We start from the raw sequence: 6,000 nt of genomic DNA on the forward strand, positions 1-6,000 counted from the left end.
CCCAGCTCCCAGGAAAGTCCCCCAGTGTCGCGCACTGTGAGTCCTTGCGGGAACTAGACCAGCTGCCTCTGAGCCAGTGAGGGTTTCCTCCTTTCCTCTTGTGCTGCCCTTCGCACTTCCCTGCCCACTTCCTCCCTTATTCCTGTAAAGCTGATCAAAGCGGCAGACCCCTGCCCTGTCCACGTCCCATGCCCCGGGGCGGGGGGGGGCAGGAAGCCCAGGCACTTGGCGCAGACGCTGTCTTCTAGGGTGGCACACGGGGCCTCCTGTGTCTTCCCCAGGACAGGCGAATGGCCTAGTGCCCTCTGGGGATGGGGTCCCCTTCCCAAATCCAGCCCTTTCCTTTGCGCTGTGAGCATCTGAGGGCCGATGCTGGGCCGGGACTGCTCTCCCGTGACGGCTGCGTGACGGCCCCGAACACACCCGGCGGCCTCTCCTGCTCCAGCCAATCTCACTCCCCTGGCTGACAGCAGGGACCCTGTTCAGGGCTGCCTTCAAACCCCCAGCTTCATCGCCATTCACTTTATGCGGCCTGCTCCGGCTCCCTGAGCTCTCCTGACCCAGTGACGCAAAGAAGGGCGCCAAGTGGGGTGCAGTGGAGACCCCAACCCCGTCTGGCGGTCTGCAGAAGGCAGCCCTTCCCACTCTGGGGGTCTCGCGGGGTCCACCTGGAGGGGAGTCTCCCAGGGCGGAGGGAGGGCCTCAGCCCCCCTGCCAGCCCTGAGGGCTTGGGGGCACGGATGCAGGGAAACCAAAGGATGCTCCATTTGAGCCTGAAGGAGAAGCTTCTTGTTCCAGTTAGTGACCCTTTTTCATACTTGAGTAACCAGCATGGGCCTACGGACCCTCTGTGAGACTTTGGATCAAGACCTCATCACCCGCATGGATCCTCTCAGGTCTCACTTGGGCCTCTGTGGCCACCGAACTTACAGTGGGCAGGACAGGAGACACAGGGGCTCAGACCCAGGGCGGCCTGCTCACGGGGCTGCATGGGGTGTGGGTTGGGGCACAGGCATGAGGAACGGGAGGGAGGGGAGGAAAAGGCCCCTCTCCTGCTTCTCTGTCGGGGTCCGGCCCGGTCATGGCGGCCGGTGGGGTGGGGTGGGGGCGGGGGCACCCCGGGTAGGGGGCAGGGGCCGGGGACACCCCCGGGTAGGGCTCAGGGGACGGGAACACCCCTGAAGAGGGGGCATCAGGCACCCGGTGGCCGCTATGGAGGAGGGAGCTCAGGAGCCGAGGCCAAGGCCGAGGGAGGACAGGAAGAGGAGCAGGGCGCGGGCCAGGCTGGGGCACCTGGCAAGCAGCCTCCAGACCAGGGTGGGGGAGGGGAGGCGGCGAGTGTGGGCGTGGAGCCCGTGGAGACTCTTCATGTCCCATTAGTGGCAATGGAAGGTGACATGAGGGATCGATACCAATCGAGGCAACAGACTCCCAGTAATAAACCCATTTCACTCACGCTCCCCACCCCCGCCGGCCGCCCCCAGAGATGGAGCCAGGGCTTCCCACGCCGGACCCCCTCTCCAGCGAGGCTGCCCCCAGACCTGTTCCCAGCCCTGGCACCGGGGCAGGGCGGGGGCCCCAACCTGGGAGGAGTCACCAGCGCGGGCGGGGGGAGAGGGTAGTGTAGCCGGTTCTGTGGGGCTCGGGCGGGGGTCCGCGGCCTGGGTTGGTGGGGGGGCGGACTGAGAGCTTCGGCCCAGGCCCACCTCGTGCTCCCCGGGGGGTGGGGGGCGCCAGGGGAAGCTGGGCTCCCCTCCCAAACCCCGTGCATATTTCCAAGGCAGAACAGGAAAAGCTCTGGTATGTGTTGACCTGCTCACCCGCGGGGCCCCGGTGAAGGCGTCTTTGTGCTCCTGGTTCCTCTGCGGCTCCGTGTGGGCCTGTGTCTGTCAGCAGGTATGTGTCTGTGTGTCTGTGTGTCGGCCGTGTGGTTTCACGCGTGGGTGTTCGTCAGGTTTTGTGTTCGCAGCGTGTGTTGTTGGTGTGCTCTGTGTCCACGCACACCTGCCTCTGGGAGCGTGGGCGTGTGAGCCTGGCTTTGTCTGCGTTTCTGTGGGTGTCTGCTCTGGACGTGTGGGTTCTGCTTTGTTTTGGAGCCAGTTTGTGAGTGTCTCTGTGCATCTGTATCCGTGTGTGTGCATCTGTGTGTGCACGTGTGCATGTCTGTGTGTGCATGTGTGCATCTCTGTGTGTGCACGTGTGCACCTCTGTGTGCGTGCACGCGTGTGCATCTGTGTGCATGCACACTGTGTGCATGTGTGTGCGTACGTGCATGTGTGTATCTGTGTGCACACGTGTGCATCCCTCTGTGTGCACGTATGTGCACGTATGCATCTGTGGGTGCACGCGTGCATCTGTATGTGCACGTGTGCACGCACGTGTGTGCATCTGTATGTGCGTGTGTGCACGCACGTGTGTGCATCGCTGTGTGTGCACGTGTGTGTGCGGTGTGTGCGCCCAGCCTGGTCTCCTTGTACACGTGGCAAATGTTGCTTCTGTCCAAACCCTTAGTATTTTGACCCAAACCCTGCCCGCTCCAGGCCCTTGAGCCGGACGTGAGGCCCGAGCGTCCCGCCTTGCCTGGGACGGAGAGCTTTGCCCAGATGTGGGAGTTTCAGCACCAGAACGGAGACAGGGCCCCCCCCCCCCAACCAGGACAGTCGTTCCTGCTTCTTCCAGGCCCGGACAGAAGGAGGTCAGAGCAGAGGGCCTGACAGGTGCCCGGCAGGGAGGGGAGAGAGGTGGGGTGTGGAGGCTGGACAGAGGAGCTGGAAATGTCGAGGCTGTGAGTGGAAGAAGTACTGGGAAAGACAGAAGAAGGCTGTGGGAGTGGCGGGAGGAAGGCCGAGGGAAGAACAGGGCATTTCCCGGGAGCTCGGAGTCCAGAGAGTGGGAGAAGGGCCGTGGTGGGCTCCACGGGGCCGCGGGGTGAGGGTGATGAGGCTTGCTGGTTGGTGGCAGGCAGAGCGCGCTCAGACGGGCCCCGGGGGGGGCTGCCACCCCCGCACACCTCCCCCCTGCTTGCTCCCGCTCTTACGGATGGGGATGAGTGTGCAGCCCGTGTGCAGATGCCCTGCTTTCCTTGCAGGGGCCGGGAGGGGCCTGGGTGAGCCCGGGGTGGGGGGCATGGGTGGAGTGGGGGGCGGGAGGCTGCTTAGAGTGTCTTAGGGTCTCTAAACTCCAGCGGGAGGCTCCAAGCCATCGCCTTCCCATGGAATTCCTGGTCCCCACCTCCGTGCCTGGCCCGGGGTCTCAGGAAATCTCGTTGACTAAATCTGTAGCTTTGCCCCTGCTCCTGACCGTGCTAGCGGCCGTCTCTCCGGGGCGGAGGCACAAGGGCGCCTTCCGACCCCTGGCCGCTCCTGCCCTCAGCCCCCATCCCTCCTCCCCCTCCCACTGCCGTCTGGGCCGCACAGGTGCGCACAGGTGCGCACAGGTGAGCATGCTGCCAGCAAATCTCATTCCTGCAGAAGTCTCGGCTCGGACGGGACCGTGTTCCAGCCAGCCGAGGGGCCCCAGTCTCTGCCCAAAGATGTGCCCTGCTGTTTTGTCTCAATGCAGTGCTTTTCAAATTGCCCTGACCTTGGCCCTTTGGCACCTTGGGGGTGTTTGAGGGCTTGTGCCAATAACCACGGAGATTCCGTTGCCTTTAGAGGTCACACAAGGCTTTTGTCTGTTTTATAAACCGAGTTCTCAGGAGAAGTTTTGAAGACAGAGCTCCAATGTTGAGCATCTTTGCAGCCTGGTCCCCTCTTGACATGGGCAGGTGCTGTGGAAGAGAACGAACAGGCACTTGCCCCCTGCACCCCTGCTCCAGAGGGCGCGTCTGGGGCATGGTCTGCTCACCACTCCAGTCATCTGGCAGGGACTCCAGGGTGCCGGGAGCCCCGAGTGTGGGCTGGAAGGAGGACGTGGCTGCAGGTGGACGGGTTCCCTTGGCCACAGACTGCAGGCCCCGGGTCCGGTGGTACCGTTTGCAAATTGTAATCTCAGTATCAGCTTCCTTCTGCTCAGCTGCTCTGTGACCTGAGCTCTGGAAGATGGCGCAGGAGCCCTCACTGCTTTACTCCCCTCTGGGCCTTGTCTTTTTGTCTTTTGTGTGGGCCTGTCTGGTCCTCAGATGGGTCTGTGTCTTCCTGCAGATGGGGGCTCAGGAAGCCGAGAGCTGTTGCTTCTCAGACTGGGGGCTCCCTGGGAGGGGGGGCTATCTCTCCCCAGGGCTGCAGACCCCTGGGGAGGGTGAGCTCCCTTCCCTGCCTGGGTCCCCGGGGGTGGGGGACTGGGCCGGGGCAAGGACAGGGAGAGCCAGAGAGGTAGGAAGGGGGGGCACACGGGGCTATGGGGGAGGGCAGGTCTGAAGGTGGGGGAAGGAGGTGAGGAGGCAAGAGGAGGCAGGACTCAAGACCCTAGTGAAGGGACGGCCCAAAAGCCTGGCTGGGGAGCGGCGGGGGCGGGGGGGGGGGGAGGGCTCGAGGTCCCAGTCGGGAGGCGGTGGGCGGGGGGGTGGAAAGATGAAGCGGTGGAAGCTGAGGTCCAGGGATTCTATTTCCCCAGCTCCGTCCTGGACCCGGAGCCCAGGAGGGTGGACACTCGCACTCTCCGGAGCCAGGGAGGGCTTCTTGAGAGCGGAGAGCTCAGGGGCTGGTCCCCCTCCGCCATCCGCCCCAAACATCAACCCAGGGCAGGCTAACCAAACTTGTATCTATATAGATGCTGTGTGTTAGGGAGCTCTGTGGCCGACTGATAGAAGAAACCGGAGGGAGAGGGAAGGAAAGCCCGGAGAATGCAGAGCTCAAATGAGACCCGAGATAAAGCAATTACCTGATCAATACGGGTGAAATGGAGTAATCTAGCAGATCAATACTGTGGACAGGCGGCTGGCGGGGGGGGGGATGTCCCCTGCCCACCCCTGCTGCAGCCCCCGTCCACTCCTTGAGACTTCATCTCTGAGTCTGCCTCTGCCTCTGGCCCCCCAGAGGATCCCCCCGTCCCTCCCCGCCCCCCTGCCCTGTGCTCAGGCTGCCAACCACCAGACCTCCCCCCCCATCCCCTCCCTCACCTCCCCCTCCTTCCTTCCCAAGCTGACGCCACCCTCACCGGTCCTTCTGTCTGCTGCCTTGGATGCCATTCCCTCTTTCTCCTACTCACCCCCGGGGGGCCACAGCCCAGGCCAGCAGCATAGCCGGCTGCCCCCCGACCCCCGTGTCCTGGGGGCATCAGATGGGGCTCTCTGTGGGTAAGAACTAGGTCTACAGGGGCCAGACCGGACTGCAGGCAGGCTCCAAAGGGGGCCTGCAGGTCCTGGCAGGCAAGGGTCCTAGTCCATCTGGGGACTGCCCAAGGCAGGGGGGAGACTCGTGGCTCTGGTTTTTTCCAGAAGGGGTGTGGGGAGAGTGTGAACACCTGAGCCCCTGCCTGCCAGCCTGTCAGTATTGAAAACTCCCCGGACCAGGAAGGTTGCCGCGCGCTGGGGATGAAGAGAGAGGCCCTGGCACTCGGGGCTGGGGGGGGGGGGAGCATGGCGGGGTGGCGTGGGCGTGGGGCAGGCCTCCTGATTGCCCCGCGGCCTGCAGCCTGAGCTCCTGGGGGTGTAAGGAGTGTCTTCATTGGACTTTGAAACCCCAGGACAGAGCATGGCACGGGGCAGGTGCTCCGGAAATGTTAGTTGAATACATGAACAACTACTGTCATCAGTCACCATCTGCCTTGCATTTCAATGCATTATGTCGGCGTGTTTGACCCTAAATTTGTTGAGTCCTTGAAGAGCAGGGACCTGCTGTCTGGGGACACCCGCAGGTGGCCTGGTGGCTGTTCCAGGAGAGCCCCCGGCTTCTCGGAGCCCTGACCCCACAGGGTCCCCTTAGGGAAATCAGGGGCCTCTTTCCAGCCACTCAGACCTCCGCTGCCTTCCGCCCAGGGGCTGTCCCAGGGTTTGTGCATCACCCCGAGAGGCCGGGAGGTGCTGATGGGGCCGTGGACCTTGGGGTCAGAAACTCGGGC

Source organism: Zalophus californianus, chromosome 10 (genome assembly GCF_009762305.2).
Source record: "Zalophus californianus isolate mZalCal1 chromosome 10, mZalCal1.pri.v2, whole genome shotgun sequence".
NCBI classification, from domain to species: domain Eukaryota; kingdom Metazoa; phylum Chordata; class Mammalia; order Carnivora; family Otariidae; genus Zalophus; species Zalophus californianus.